We start from the raw sequence: 17,187 nt of genomic DNA, 5'->3' as shown, positions 1-17,187 counted from the left end.
AGAATATAGGTAAAAAAGCACTATAGGAATGTGCTGTTATCATCAGCACACTGAACAGTAACTCAGGAAATAGACTAAAGCATTCCAAAAAAGTAGATAGGCAAATGTATGGTAAAAAGGCATGCAAAATTATTTGTCTTTTATTATAATTTAGAAGCATGGGGCCTCCGTAATTGTATCTGTGCTTGTAGAGCAGATTTTAAATAAATTGCATGGTTTTGTTGTTGTTACGTCACTCTGAGGTTATGTTCTGTCTGTCCTCTTAGGCAAGCTGACCTCATACTCAAGATAGTTTCAAAAAAGTGAGGTACCTGGAAAAAGTCATTATTTTTGGTGTCTCAATGCTTATCTCTTTTCAAGGCTTGTTTTGTAAGACTTGCTTATTGTGAAACTTTTGGGGACTTGTCCTCTTTCAGCATGACTGCCATGGCCAGACCTTGGTGGTGGCCGGTTGGTAAGAACAAAGTCCCTCTGTTCCATTCACATCCATGGGAAACCTCAGTTATTTTGAGAGGCCTGCACTGACTCCTATTTTGGGATGTAAGGAAGAGGACATAGAATTGCCAACGTCAAAAAAAAAATGTAGTTTATACAAAAAAAAGTCCTTAAGTTTTAATCACATAGAAATTTAAGGCATCCTTTACAAAGAGTGTACAGGACAAGTAAAGAACTTGGTAGCAATCAACAGCTGCAAAATCTGTTCTTATTTTTTCATTTAAGCTCATAAATGGACAGAATGGATCTACTTATAAAGTCTGAAAATGCCTTCTATTATACCCATGGACTTTTTGATAGTTTTAAGAAAAATGTTCTCAATTCTTCTCAGGTAACAGAAAAATTGAATATCTGATATTAGGAGAAAACACAGCATGTTGCTTAGTTTTAAAGCTGCAACCATAACGATTGACTCTGTAATTATAGTGCTGAATTGTGGTACAGTTCAGAAGAAACAATATCTGTCATACTAACAGAACAGAAGTCTAATAATGGCCATGATAAAAAGGAAACCTGAAGCTTATGAAATCCCAAGGTAATATCTAATGATAGATTTCTCTTTATTCTTTCTGAAATCTTAATAGTAGGGACAAGCAGAAACAAAAAAATTCTGTTTCAAGATATAAAATTAGACGTTACTTAAAATATATGTGTATATTAGCCCTAACCAGAGATATTCTTACCTAAGACCATCAGATAAATGGTAAATGAAGAAGAGCATACAGAATATCTTCCAGTCCTGAGAAACTATAACTTTTCGTAACATATTTAAAATTACAGCATACTTAAGTGATGCTGTACTTTCATCAGCCTCTGAGTAATGATGGTTGGTAAAACTTGGGTAATGTGCCTAGGGTTGAATGATATTAACTGTCTGAAAAGTACAGTAACTGTCCCAAAATGTGTTGCCTAGAGGCTGTTTATTGCTCTAAAGTAATGCATTTCCAACCTAGGTACTAAAGAAAAATGCGTGTACTATGGGCAATCTATTCACATTTGTTAAATGAATAACCAGCAGGAAAGCTACACGTGTGTCTGCAGTTTGAAACCTGTCCTCATAAATGAGTATATGTATATTTAGGTTTTACCTACTCATTTATTCATATTTATGACATCAGTATTTTTTTCTTAGAAATATGCTTTTAGAAAGTTACAAGTCATGAATCATAATTTCTGTAACTCTGAAATAACTATTTTGTACTGACTTAAGTTGAAATGCAAGCATGAAATTTCTTAAGGGAAGCACATGCTGATATTCTACTCAGATTGTGAGGCAAAAGGAGAATTAGCTTCACACACCTCCCCACAAAACATGCCACCTAAACCACGGATCTTCTGTAGGCACTCTGTTCTTCAGAGGTTTCTGCATCTCAGTCCTGTTTTCTGTGTTACTGTCCTTCTTCTCCCATGTGGATAGTCTTATCTGCAAACTGAGATGCAACCTACATTCTTAATGACACACATCTCTGTCTCTCTCTTTCCCTTTCTCTATTCCAGGCATATCTTTTTGTCCATTTAAATCCAGACATTGTCACCTAGCTGCCTGAAAGTCGTCGGTCTGTTAATTGTCCCCTCATATCCTGATATCCTTTGGCTGTTTATTTTGATTGTGGCTCAAATGATATTTTAGGCATGACCTTGAATTTCTGCTTCTCTCTACAGTGATGTTTGTCGGTCAATACAATAAAATTCCGTCCTTCAGACTGACTAGAGCACTTAGGCTGACATCACACCACTCCTCAGCCATTACATGAAGCTTTTCCTGGTCTTCCAATAGGCAGCAATCCCTCCCTCATCCATTCAGCGGGCTCTTATTTGAAGAGCTGCCTTTCTGCTCTTTGTCTGAAAAAAAAAAAGAAACCCTCTTTTGCTCTGATACCAGCCGAAACCTTGATTGTGGTCATGCTGCTATTGTGCAACTGTCATGAGATGTCTGTAGCCTTGGAGACCCTTTGTCTGTCTGTAGCCCTCTGCTAAGAAATGCTGGTAAGAAGTGATGCCGTGGACTGTTCACAGGAATCCTCTGAAGAAGTTCTGGTTTTGACACATTTAAGTTCAGAGAAATCCTTTAAAAAATAGAAGAAGCTGCTATTTTGGGTTGCTATATCCAGAATTTTGTGACTGTGAGGGCAACGTAATTTAAAAGGTACACTTTATTTATTAGTAAAGGTAGTTTAGATGCTCCAATGTGCTAATGAGTGCACAGTGCAAAGCAATTACTTATGCTGCTGATATCCTGCTATATCACTGTTGGCATAAAATTGCTTCAGTTATTAGCAATTCATTTTTCAGACTTGCACAACCCTGTAAGTGAGCAGCAGAGCCTTTAGAGTTCATGAGGGAACAAAGCTCCTTTCTGATTTATTTATTTACTTATTATTTATTATTTAGACCACTGTTAAAATAAATAAATTCAAGAACAGAATGGGATATCCGTGGCTTAAAGTAGAAGTATGCATCTCAGGAACACCTGCCAAATGAAAACTGAGTTATGCCACCCCATATTCAAGTACTGTGACTCAAGTAGTATGTTATAGAATTTATTCTCCTTTATTGTCACATAAAGAGGGCACCTTGACTGAGTGTGATGGTTGTTAACTGTGAAAAGCAGAGCAGAATTGAGAGAGATGAGTCTTGTATTTTCCTGTGAGCAGGTTTCAGAGGCAGGTTGCCTCTTCTGAGCAGATCGATGCAGATTCCCTTTCACGTTTATGGATAAAGAAGCTTCACAGAATGACTATGAACTTTGCATATGGAATATTAGTTTTAATATGCTTAATTTAAGAAATATTTCCATGGAGGCTATAAGTTTTCTTTCAAAATCTCTTTTTTTATGGCCGATTACACGTTTTCCTATTTCTCTTCCTACAAAATTATGAAGCAAATGGCAATGAGAAATTCACATGAGCATTGTGTAAGAAAGTGTTTTTTTTTTTTTTCCCTTGAGCTATCAGGCCTGAATTACATGGTGTTTATTCCAGACTTTCTTCAGCATAATTGAAAGTTGTGGCCCACTACATGTTTCTGACAAATGTTCACTGGAAAGTGTTCACCTGAAACGTTTTTCTAATTTGTGAACTGAACAGAATTTGCTCTTATTCACAGCTGAGAAATGGATTGACCTCCTTGCTGTCTATGCCAAAATCATTTTCTGTGTGCACTCAATCCTTTTGTCCCTAGGCGTCCTCTCTCTAAATGAGACGAAAGTAAGACAACCCTGTAAAATAATTGGCCAGATTTCAGTTGTGTCAGTATGTGGTAAAAGAAAGAAAGGAAATAGATTTTCTTTCAAGGAAAGATTAAAATACTGTATTCTTAAAAATACTTTAATACTAAATCAGCAACCTGAACTAGTGGACACTGAGTAAGCATAGGCAGCTCATAAGGAAAAAAAAAATACTTCTGTATAGTTCTGTATACTTCATTTTGATGCTATTCAGATACTCCTGTACTGAAAAGAGGAGCTCTCACAGTGCTATTGTGAAGGAGCTGTGCGGAAAGCTGCCTTCAGCGGAGATTTTGAGAGCGGAGTTGTTGAGTTTCTAATGTATACTCTCATTCACAATCAAATGGGGTATTAAAATCCCTCAAAATTATTTGAGGTACATAGGTAATACTTGGGATGCTTAGGATAATCCTCCGTCGTTGCTGAAGAAAGAATGATAATTTGTTAGGAACTAGTGGACGTCAGACATGGGAGAATTAACGAGAGACACATGAAAACAAGGCAATAATCCACAGTCATCCACTGCTAGTAAACAATATGTTTAGTGAGTGTGAAGAGACCAGTTTTAAATAGCTATCTAGGAAGATGTAAGCATGTGGAAGGTATATTAAATAAGCTGAACTTCAGCCAGCTATTTGTGAGCAGTTCAAGGTTCATCCTAGAGCAGATTGTAGTGTGATGTCCATGATCCTGTTAATTGTATGATAATGTGAGTAGAGCGAGGGTTGTCTGCAGTCAGCAGACCTCTGTTCGGTATGCTGAAAAGTCATTATTTCACTACAGTGCCTTTCTGAGATCTTTCTTCATTCTCTTTCTTTGCTGTGAATGTCTCAATATTCTTTAAAAAATCATTTTTTCACATGTATTTCATATGAAATACAGATTTCATATGTCTAAATCCACTTGCAAACTTTAACAACCTGCAGATATCATTATTTACATTGACTTTTAAGTATGTATCTGTGAATATAAAGGTCTGTATTGTTTGCTGTGATTAAAGCAGTTGCCAAAGTTCATTGAATCTGTTAATGAATCAGCTTTCAGGATGGATCAAAGACTATCCAACAGATCACCTAGCTGGTTGTACAGACTGGCACACCGTTTTTCTTTCTAAAAAATGCAATTTTATACAATAGAGAGTTCAATAGCATTGTTCTGTTATCACTGTTGGAGGCACGATTAATTTTCTAAGGTTTCTTTCAAATATTAAATTGAGCTAAAAACCATGGAGCGCTTCATCGCGTACTTTTACCTGCTTAAGTCAGTTCTGCTATGGTTCTTATTTTGTTGAAGATGAAAGTTACTTGGTCTTGTTTTGTGGTCTTTTAATCTCATTTTAACAGTTTATGAGTTAAATTACATTCTGCCATGAAAAGAAATATAATCATGAGTGGTTATTTAATATATAATAACCCCGCATTTGTGACTGATACAAATTTGATCTGAAATGTCATCTGCTTTAGTTGTTGCCATGTAATCAGTCACAAAACTGAAGAGTTTGTTATGCCAGTAACCCATAACTAAGCCCATTTTAAATACATAAAGCAAACCATCACTCTGCCCATTTGCTTTTGCAATAAAAAAGTGATGCATTTTTGATGTGGTGCTTAGATGCTACCACTTTAATTACAGTGAATGTTTTATGGAAACTAAATTACATATTTTTTAATCCATCATGCTACCTATTTTAAGCAAAAAGTGTCAGCTTCTTTTCTTTCTTCCTTAGGAATAATAAGTGGGTATGCAGGGAAGTGAAATCCTACTGTAGTCTTTAAAATTAAGAGTGCCCTTGACTATACAACTGTTAGGGCAAAGTAGCATCATTGTGGGACAGAAATGTTAATGTTGCTCTGCTAGCAAAGAGCAAACAAAAATGAGGGTTTTTTTAGTTAGCTCTCCTGTGAATCCTAACTATGGTACCACAAGGTCTTCTCTAAACCCCTGGAAATACAAGAAAATTTAGCAAAGGAACCAGGACATGGGCTCCAGCTGCTTCAGATTTCCCTAAATCTGAAGCTGTGTTCTTCGCATGTGCCCATAGCAATCTACCTGTCTGACTTGAGCTGAAGAAGGAGACTGCTCTGGATAGAGATTTTTATAAAGCAGTCTGTGGGTATTCATTAAAGATAAAAGCTGTAGACTGAAGTTCAGCTGAAAGGAGAATTCGAACAAGCGACTTGATAGAGAAGCTTCATGGTGCCAGTACAATGTATTTAAAATGAAGTATTTAATATGTTTTACCACTTTTTTTTTCATTTATCATAGCTTTGTGACTAGTATTTGTGAGAAAAGTTTGTATTTGTTGGTTGATATGACCTAGGCTGTGGTCAACCCTATACTCTGGACACTGGTATGTAACTTAAGAGAGTTTTATTAGCATCTATATAGATTTTTCTCATATTATATAGAGATTACATCATGCATGTGTTTGTGAGTGTGTATATGTGTGCATATGTGTATGTACATCTGTGTGTGTTTATGTATACATAATCATTGAAAAGAATTTTCCAAAGAAAGTTCTCAGGACACTAGTAAGAGTAAACTTACCTAGTTTTTTTGTTTGAGGTTTTTTTTTTCATAATTAATTTCACTCATTCTTAATGATGTTTCTATATATTGCATTCTATTGTAAAGTGTTTGTGGGTGACTTATTCTTGCATTAGCTTGTATTAGGTATTTTAATATCTAGCTTTCTGTAATGTGAATATTAACATTATTATACAAGAGAAAAGACCAAAACAAATAATACTTTGGATATAAGTATTTACCTGAAAATTATTGTGCATAAAATTATTTACGCAAATATTGATAGAACAGCGTAACTGTTTTCCCTTTGATAGTAGGGCCTTAGCCTAAATAATACTACAAACTTTTTTCTTTACACTAAAAAGGGTTGAAAAACTATTCTAAGTTCTAAAGAAAAAGGGTGACCAGTAAAAATGGAAATCTTTTCTAGCTTCAACCCCCTCTGCTAAAACACACTATTATTAGACCAGCAGATGTCATTTAGAGCCAAATTTTACCTTGCATGGACTCACCCTGCTGACTTCAGTGGGAGCTCCACATGCACACCTGCAGGCCCAATTTGACTTTTTAAGTATTGGTAATCTCTGATCTTGATTTCTGGTAGCCTGCTGCGAGAACTGACTAATACATGTCTGAAGACTTGTCTGTCTGCCTTTTTCTCTGAAGTTCCGAATTGAGGTCAGACCAGAACATTTTTAAAAGATTGCTCCTTATCAGTTTATCTAAAATGAGATCTGGGACTTGAGCTCTTAGAAGTAACATTGATATTTAAACATGGATATTTTGGCAACCTACGCGTCATTGCCATTGCATGCTGGACTCTAGCATTTAACATGGCATGAAATTGTGTTTTATTTCATTTGCCATGTAAACACAGAACATAAGTCTAGTCTGATGATCAGGTATTAACATTCATGGATGCTACCTCAAGGATGCTCTTCACCTGTTGTGATTACATTCAAAAAGTTTATTTCCATGCTATTCTGGAAATATAAATATTCATCTAGGAGGAAAAGTATTAAAATTGTAGTCAAATTCCCCTTTTTATTGTAGGGCTGTTTTGTTCAGCATTTCCAAAGTGAGTGTGGCTTAGGAAGGTGTGTGGCTCAAGGGAGAAAAAAATATCTCCAAGGACCAATTATAACAGAAATTCTGTGTGATCTGCCATTGAAACATTCTTAAGTAAAACAAAAGGATATACCAGAGAGGAATATAAAGCCAGAAAAATATATATTCAGTGAGGCCAAGAACAGAGAGAAGAGGGACAAGGAACGCTAGAAATGGGTTTTAATGCTGTCTGGTTTCTGTGATGAGGCAATTTTCTTTCCATAAAAAAGAAATATGCTGGTATTATTTTTTTTTAATAAAATCTTTTTTTTTACAAATTTGACTCTCCTTATCACTTTTAAGGACTCAGGGTACTAAGTATGCAGGAGCTGTACCTATGAAGTATGCAGATTCTGTAATGATAATTTTACTACTGCGTAGGCAAGTCAATGAGCGAAATCAAATCAATTTATCAAGCTCCTCTGCTGGGATGCAGTGATTATTTAGGGACTACTTGAAAGAGGGAATACAGTGAACATTAGATTGCCTGCAACTGTTTGTCAGTGACACATTGTACCATACTTTTCTCATGTTAATGTTTATATATATGAAGCCTAATAGAGTTTTATTTCTTTTTTTTTTTTGTCCCAGGTGAATCCATAATAGAGCCTTATAGCTGCTACTTAACACTCCCATAGTGATTCTCGTGTTCAAAATAGTATGAGTTAATCTTCTCAGTTTTCATTCTGCAATGACAATTAAAGTGATATTATCCCCAATTTGCAAGGAGGGCAGTTGAATTGGTGAGGCTAACTTGTCCAGACAGCAGAGAAGTTCACATTATTTTTATTCTCTTTAGCTTTTACCTACAAATTGTTTTATTTTAGTTGAACTGGATTATCCAGAGGATTAGAAATGACAGTTTTCATTGGCTTCAGCAAGAGGCGCAAGTGCCCGTTTCCCAGAGCACTCCCTGCTCTCCCTACGCACCCTCCAGGGCCACCTTCTGTGGTTTCATTTGCCTCATTCTTGGTATTTTCTTTTAGCATTATTTCTGAATGAATGAACTTAAAAATCCAAGCTGTTCTAGCTTAACTAATATCCACATTTAGAATGTAATACCCTCCTTTGATATTATAGTGGATGTTCTTATGAGAAAGAAGAAGGCAAGGAAGTTCCACCTCTAGAGTTGGGGTTTTACCCCGTGTCCTTCTGCTTCATATTGGGGTGGTGAAAAGGCAGAGGCTGAAGATGTGACAGTCATTCAGGAGCTGCAAAATAGAGCCTGCAGTGACCTGGACTCTTCACTGATGGGCTGTAATAACTCCTTTTGAAAGGTCTTCAGCACTAAATTTTGCCCACCTTGCTGAAAACCATAATTACTACTGCTAAACATTGTGAAATATTTATGTGTTAATTTTAAAGAAGTGTTCACCTATTTCAGGTAATCTGTGTTCCATTTTGCGAAGAGGAGAAAACAGAAAAACTTTTGATCTGGACATGCTTTTCATTATGAAAGTTATGAAGAGGTTTTCGAGCTTCTTCTCTGAATCATTGTAATATTAGTGGAGCGTCAGAGCGTGATCTGTGTCGTGGCAGAGTCTAAGCTAGGCTTTCCTGCAGCCGCACGAGGAATCCCTACCTTTCCTCTGAGCTTCGGTGTCTGCCTGCTGAGGTCAGAACGCTCCAGGTGTTCTGTAACATCAGGATACAGCTGCTGCAATCCTTCTGTTTTCAGCTGCTTTCCTTTTTTCTTGTCTGTGTAGTACTACGTGTTTGCAGGATGCCTGCTGACTACCGTGCTGCCTTACAACACAACAGGGATTTACTCTGTGGCAACTATTTTCTGAGGGCTCTGAGAACTCCTGTGAGTCAATTACCTGAAAGTGTTTTTCAGGGAAACAGAGGATTTGTTTTTTTATGTCTCTATATTCTTACTATACACTGTTTACCAGTTAATTAGATGGATGGTTTGCTACTGAAGGTTTAAAATGGGTTTGACTGAAACTGAGGGACCTGAGCTTGTAGCTTTATAAGCACTCTTAGCTTTGGTGATGCTGAATGCAACCATTCTGTAGGAAAATCTTCATTTGAAAAGACTGCCCTGTATTTTGTGTGTGCTTCCTGTGGCATGTGTTTGGCCTTGAGATTGCACCTCCCAAAGCCTCAGGTTACTTGCAGTTCTTGGGCATGTCGGCTCTTTGTTGCCAGATTGGCTTCTTGGTCACACAGTAACTGAGGTGGGACTTGGATTACCTGGAAAAATCAGCCCAGAACTATTTACAAGCCCTTTAGTAGTGATGGGCTTTGCCCTTTCATGGTTGTAGTTGACCTACCAGGATGAATTACAGGCTGGATTTGATTAGTGCTTCTTTTCCCTTCATGGGGGAGAACAAATTTTTCAGAATAATGACATGGCAGTAGCATAGCCTGCCTCTATTTAAAGAAATAGGGCTGCAAAACTGCGTAGTAGCTGTTGATGAAAAAATGTCAAGAATTCATAACAATCTTGGTAGTTTGAAACACTTAGCACTTTGTTACTATTTCTCCCATTAGTGTGCATCTGTTTAATAAGTCCTGTCTGCTTTTAAATATAGCACTGCTCTAAATGTCTGCTTTTCCCTTTGAAAGATGACAAAAGATGAAAATTAATACATGCCATTCCTGTGATATTTTGAATTTTATTATTCATACTTTTAAGGAAATACTCAATTTTCAAAATATTGGGAAAAAAACTTTGGAAGGACTTCATGTTTTTTCATGCTAAGAAGTACGGAATTCAGAATGGTGTAGGAAATACTGAAGGGCGTTCGGTTTTCTTTCTCCCCTGATGTCTTCTATTGTTCACTATTGTTATCCCAGAGGCAAATTTATATTCTGCTCTAGTGCCTTTTTCCTCCATCATTTCTGAGTTTATAACAATATATGGGATGGAAAATCAAATCAGCTAAAATCTATTTTGTTTCAACAGTGCCTGTCCCCAGGAGCACTGGAATCAAATAAAAATACAGTGTGAGTTTAAAAGGAAGCTAAGTGCAACATATTGAACTAGCAGCTGACAAACCCGGGCCTCACCGAATCTTGCATCAGTGTACATTAAATCCATCAGGGAAGATGTAGACCCCATTTTAATGAAAAAAATGAAGGCTGTTAAACTGTCATGGGGAGAACATGATGGTTTGTTCTGCCTCGTCCTCTTTTAAATATAAAACAGAAGCTGTTGTTTTGTGGCCTGTGCCTGTTTGGACAGAAGGGCTCTGCAGTGCTGGGAACTGCTGTGGGCTGGAGACAGGAAGACCTTGAGATCTATTGTGGTTTCCCATGGAGTGTTCAAAGCAAACCCACATAATGTTCAAAGAAATCTTTTAATAGTTGCAATTGCCACTCTATGAAATGTGAAAAGGTGACTTTGCAGAGATCAAACCAAGCTGCCTTTAGCATCTTTGATGGGCATCTGTGCCTGCTCAGGACAGCCCAAGGACAAGATAGAGACTCACTTCCAGAAACTACTTCTGAACATTTTGAACATTTGGTGCATTAGTAAGATGAACTTTCTTTCCTTCAGCTTCCTTTTTCCAAGAAAGGAAGGGATTGCTGCACATCTGCTGAAGTTCCCGGCCTCTGCTTACGCATCTGTGGGAGAATGTTAATGAGGCTTGATCCCTAATGGGTTCAGAATCAGGAAAAGATAGTGAAAAATGAATGTTATGTGGTAGTTGAAGCATAATTGTTTACACATGATCTAACAGATTTTCCTAAATCCGTAAACATAACTCTCAGTGCTGTTGAGAAGATGGACAGAAGTAGCACAAAACATAACGCTAATCCCAAGCTATTTTCGTTGCAAAAATACTTCACATGAGAAAGTGACACTAAGAAGAAAGACGAGTGCTTTTGAAAATCATAAATGCAAAGCTCGTTCACTTGTTTTAACTTCCTGATCAAACAATTGCATAGCAATTGCAAGTAAATAGTGTACCTGTTTATTTCATACGTATTTTTTCAGACAAATGCAGCTAAGCTCAGTCTCGGTGCCAGGGAGATGTTCACGAGAACATGCGAGTGAGTGTGTGCACACAGTTAGGGCTGTTCCATCGGTGCAGTGAGTGTTGGGCATTTCCTGCTCTCAGCTGCGTCGTGGCTGCTGGTGTGACGGGGCACTGAGGGTCCCTGTTCCGGACTACGGTTAGGCACGTGTGCTGGATCCGGGGATCAGCTGGAGTGAAGGCAGCAAGACAAAAAGTGATTTTAATGGTCCCCTGCCAATTTGCAGTAGCAAAAAATAAAAATAGCCTGTATTTTACTTCATTCTTGTTTTCTCTGTGCACAAGGAACAAGCACTCTTCTGAGCTGACGCTTCCTCTTCAGGGCGTTATTTCCTAGTGGTGAACTGGGGTTTAGTCACGCAGTTCCATTAACTCCAGCGGGCCAGAAGTTACAGGCACTTGGTTATTTAATTTGGGTTGGATTCCTGAATGCTGTGTTTGACTTGTTATCAAGCTATTGCACATGTGGCTAAGGGAGAGAGGGGTTCAGAAATGGAAAATGTAAAGTGTATAGTCAGTGAATTTTCAGCTACGAATTTTGGGATGGAAACTCCCTGAAGCTAGCAAAGTATATAATATCTCTGTTCTTATTGAAATAAGCTCATTTACTATTTATTTACTCTCTCACTCGGATGATTCCAGAATTTCCTTTCAGATTTCAAGCAAATGATTTATGGAACCTAAACAAAAACGTGTCCTTTCATGGCATTGACAAACACCATCTCTCTAGGTGACTCTAGATCTTCATATTTAATTCTCTCCTGAATGTTGGGCAGCCTTCCAAAGAAGTATTCTATGCTCTTCCATATATTATACTAGGCACCACTTTAAAAAAAGTGGGATGTGAAATATGGGAGGAAGGACATTAAAAAAAAACCCTGTCCGTGTGTAAATAAACCATGAACTTTTCATTAATAGGGTTGGTATTCTGAAAAGGGGTGATGGATAGATTGTAGTTATTTGCTAACTTTCAACAGGATATACAAAATGTAAGCAAATTTAATGGAAAGTATACAGAAAATGACCTACAAATAACTTACTTGGAGTTAGTTTGAATTGTTTTTTGTATTGTTCTGATACGAAAATGGTAAAAGATACATTTTTTCCTAGAATGTGGAAGAAACCACTCTGCTGGCACTTAAAGCATCTAAGAGAATCTTTTAAACTCTTTGGGAGACTGATAATCGTGGAAAATGTGTGATTCAGTGGAATCTGTCATGTGGGGTTAAAGGACACCAGAGAAATTCCAGAATACTAAGAAATAATGGGAGAATGAGAACATTTGATTTTAAGCAGCATAAAATATACATATCAGAAAATAAGTGGAAACAAATAGTGAGCCACCATAAAATATCCAAATCACAAACTACACAGAAAAGACAGAGTAGCTTTGTGCCAATGCAGGCTTAATGCTGTATCTAAGTTAAGAATCAAGTCACATAAATGAATTAACTGCATCAGCAACTAGCCTAAAATCCTTTTGGAGTTGAAGTTCCAGCCCTAAGTAAGTTATGTGTTAGCAACTACCAAGCTCCTAATTAGTAAAGAAGAGATTTCAAGAACATAAATTACAATAAATAGCATTTTAGGTCATGCTTTTCAGACTACATTTTTAGACACCAAAATCTATTGTTTCATGCAATCACTTCTCAGGGAAGTCCCAAGCAGAATGGGAAGCATTTGGCTTGGTACTCAGCCATGCAGTTACAAAACATTGTTATTATAGCAGAAATCATAGTGTACTAAAAATCAGCATCTCTGCAGGGATCAAAAGTAAAAATATCCACCACAGTAATGTTCATTATTCAGACGGGAAGTTATAGACAAATGAGGAACCTTGTTTAAAAGGAATGAAAAGGGCGAAATGTTTGAAGACAGCACAGAGACACAATGCTGGCACCTGAAAACAAGTTCATAACCTCAAAAAGGATTTTCGTAAGACTCAGTAGGGTGGGTGGCTGAAAGGAATCATAAGGAAAGCTATGAGAAATAAGAATCTATGGGATAAATTGGCAAAATTTACAGTGCCAAATCAATGGAACAAGGTCATTATTCAGTCAAGTGTTCTAATGAAATTAAAGTATGAAGCAACAATAACTCTTAATAGTGTTTTCTTGCTGTAGTCAGTTTTTTAATGAGGACTGGAAGGTGGCAATGTAGTTTCAGTTTTTAAAAAGCAGCACCAAATCAGACCTCTGGGCCTACAGAGCAGGAAGTCTGGGGAAGAATATACTGGGAAAGACATACAGCTTTTGTATTAGAAGGTATGTATTACATCTCCTAGTGTGCCTTGAAGGGAAACTGTTGAGCACATGGATAAGGGGTATAAGCCATTTCAATTTCCAAAGGTTTTCAAGAAGGTTTTTAATCAAAGAGACCAGCTTCCTGTGGGATGAGAGAGAAGGTCTTCCTGAGGCTAAATAACCAATTATCTGGTTAGTTATTTTCTGTAAAAGATGGAAAATAATGGACAGGGATAAATGTTCAGTTTTCTCAGAGAGGGAGATTGTTTCTGCTCCAGAAAGTCTACTCTGTTTGACATGTACATCAATGAACTGGAAAGGAGAATGAATAATGCAGTGACACTTCTTGATGATACAAATCTATTCAGAGCTCTCAAGAGGAGGATAGATTGCAAAGAGCTAGAGAAAGGCCTCACAGTACTGACTGGAAGTAAAATGGTGGCAAATGAAATACCGTGTTGATAAATGTAAAACAGTGCATGTGGGGAAAAAAAAACAGTCCAACTTTAAATGCACAGTGATGAGCTCTCATTTAGCCCTTTTAATCATTCCTCTAGCTCTCAAAAATCATGGAATTATAGTAGATAGTTCTATGAAAACATCTCTTCATGTTCAACAGTGTTCAAACTGAATCAAATGTTTGGAGGAAATACCGGAAAAGGAATAGAGAACAAAGCTGAAAATATTATGCCGTGGTATAAGACCCTGGTATACCCACATTTTCTTTATTGTGTGCAGTTTGGTCCCTCAATCTAAAAAAGAGTATAGCAGACTAGATCCAAGGTGTGGAAAGCTCCTATGCAAGGATAGCATAGGTGACATAGGACTCGGCTTTATGTTGCTTAACTTCACGTCTGCGAGGCAGGTGTCTACATGCGAGCTACTTGTCTAGGCTCCCAGAGCTCCTTAGGCTTAAGGAAAATCTGCTCAGTTTGGTTGCTGGTGGTTAGAATGTGATTCATGTCATCCTGTTGTAAAAATGTACATTTTGTTTAATTTCCTGTCTTGATTAGCTTCCTATTGACTGCAGAGGGAACCCAGAGTGACTTGCTCAGAAGTAAATACATATTCAAATTTATTCAAATGTCTGTTCCCAGTCTGGGAATCTTCAGGCTGGAAAAAGTGGCAAATATGAGGGAGATTTATACAACCATGAATTGTATGGAGAAGATCAGCAAAAAATGGCTGATCACTGTTTCCCATGAGCTAAGAATTAGGGGTCTTCTAGGGAAGGTCTCAAGTGGTAGTTTCACACAGCAAAAAAGATGTTTTTTCAGCCTAATATTGAACTCTTCGCAGGAAGTTGGGAATGATAAAACCTTACATTAGTTCAAAAAGCTACTGGGCAATTTCATGGAAGAAGAATGCATAGAGAGCTAATTGATGTAAAAGTACAACTTCTGACTCCAGAATGTCCGAAGCACAAATCAGGGAGCTAAAAGAGAATAGCAAGGAGCACAGGAGCTCATGCTCTCCTGAGCTTTACATTCGTCCCTAGGCAACTGCATTGGCTATTGCCAGAGGAGGGACTGGGCAAGAGGAAAGAGAGGATTGAAAGGGAATCTGATCAACATGTTCAAGTACCTGAGGGGTGAATGAAGGGAGGATGGGGCCGAACTCTTCTCGGTGGTGGCCAGTGACAGGATGCAGAGTAATGGGTGTAAGTTGAAACACGGGCAGTTCCACCTCCCTTTGAGGAAGAACTTCTTTCCTGTGAGGGTGACAGAGCCCTGGAACAGGCTGCCCAGAGAGGCTGTGGAGTCTCCTTCCCTGGAGATCTTCCAAACCCGCCTGGATGCCACCCTGTGCCATGTGCTCTAGGTGTCCCTGCTGGAGCAGGGGGGTTGGACTAGATGATCTCTAGAGGTCCCTTCCAACCTCCACCATTCTGGGATTCTATGATCTGTATAGCCACTCTTAGCAAGTCAGGGTTTGTGCCGTATTCGTCTTCTAGAGTTCTTGCTATTTTTCCAAGGAGTTTTAAAACACTTGCTGACAGGACTGTACGGATCATTTAAAATCCAATCTACCACCTACAGTATCACATGCTATTGAAATTCTTTCTTGCATACAGACAGTCATAATGAAAATAATTTGGGGCTGTTTCTCCTATTGCTGCTCATACTGGGAAGTCATTTAAATCCTCAGCAATTTAATTGGTTTAAATAGGTCTCCTTGTGGTAGTGGAACACCACTCACCATGTATATTTGTTTTTAAATTAGAAACACTACAGTTCACCACATTTTTATGATATAAAACTGTGATATGTATAATATTTTTTATTTAGAAGGAAAAATAATGGAAATATGAATCAGTCATAAAATATAAAAACCAATTATTAAAATATATGTATTACTGCAAAGCATTTCTATCATAATGATGAAAATAACAATTTAGTAGAAATTCTTAATTTCTTCTTTTACAGATGAAACGTATAGTGCAGAATACAGAAATTATCACTATTTCCTAAAATTTTTTGAACACTTGTTGAAAGAAAAGGGAATTCACACTGACTTTCTCTTACTCTAAAACTACCTCAGGAGTGATGTATGTTGAATGGTGGCCGTGTTGTCCCTGATTAATTGTTACTTAACTTAGCTGAGTGGCTGACCTTTTAAATAATACAGTATAATCTGCCAGATCTTGATATGGATACATTTTTTCTTTCTCTTGAGGTTTTTAATTGGAATTTAAAACATTAATTACATCGTATTAATTAAATAGCTCTCTATGGAGTAGCATTCTTTTGTTTTTACTCAGTTGTGTTTTGAATCAAGTAACAAATGAAAGTGCTAGTGAAAGCTCAGGGTTGGTAATAGTATAATACAGAGCATCAAATTCAAATATGATGAAAAGGATATTGTGTTTCATATATTTTAAAATTAGCATAATGCTGCAAAAATCAGTATTGTTGCATCAGAAAAAGAATTAATAAGTCAATCAATTGCAAAATGGGGTGAAGTGAAAGAGATACATTCTATTTCATACTTTCTAAAGTATTTCTATGGTTTGATTTCTTTCCTTGTTATTCCTTTCTGTGTCTTAGCCTTCCCACTCTGAAATACCTTACGGTCACTTAAAGAAAAAAAAAAAAAAAGTGAGCTAATCATGAAGACTCTTCTATTTTCTCTTAATTTAGATATAATGATTATGTGATTTACATAATCATTTTTATCAGTCTTCATGTAAGACCAATACTTCCAAGTCAACATTTCATATGCAAATAATTGCCCTGAAATGAGTCAGGTATTTAATAATATGCTTAAACACAAGTGGTTTATACCGCAGGTCCATGTGCTTTGCCTGAGCAACAAAGTTTTCAATTAAATCCTGATTCCATTACTCTACAAGTTAATAACAAATGAACTTGCTTTAATGCAGAATCTTCATTAAAGAAGTGCACTGTAGTGCAGGAGCTGTTCTTCGCACCGGATGATCTCCACTTATCCTAACAGGGATTTACGTACAAATACAGCACCCAGGTGACCATCCCCAGTGTAAGTCATAATGTCATGGCCAGGAAACTTGACCACTTAAACTTGCCTGCAGGCAGCAAGTAACATGTTCAGACAAGATAAAGAAAAATGTATCCGTATGACATGT

At 37.3% G+C, this 17,187-nt stretch overlaps 1 protein-coding gene across 7 annotated transcripts in view; it reads left to right on the top strand.

Annotated features, from left to right (window-relative positions):
- DMD (dystrophin) overlaps positions 1 to 17,187 on the top strand; it is a 1,078,552-nt gene that overhangs the window by 903,205 nt on the left and 158,160 nt on the right. The gene's annotated exons all lie outside the window — the stretch shown is intronic.

The sequence above is a fragment of the Tinamus guttatus genome, unplaced genomic scaffold (genome assembly GCF_059628265.1).
Source record: "Tinamus guttatus ecotype Peru unplaced genomic scaffold, ASM5962826v1 Tinamus_guttatus_pri_ptg000008l, whole genome shotgun sequence".
Classification (NCBI taxonomy): Eukaryota; Metazoa; Chordata; class Aves; order Tinamiformes; family Tinamidae; genus Tinamus; species Tinamus guttatus.
Note: the sequence above shows the minus strand (reverse complement) of the source record. Positions and strands in the feature narration are given on the sequence as shown.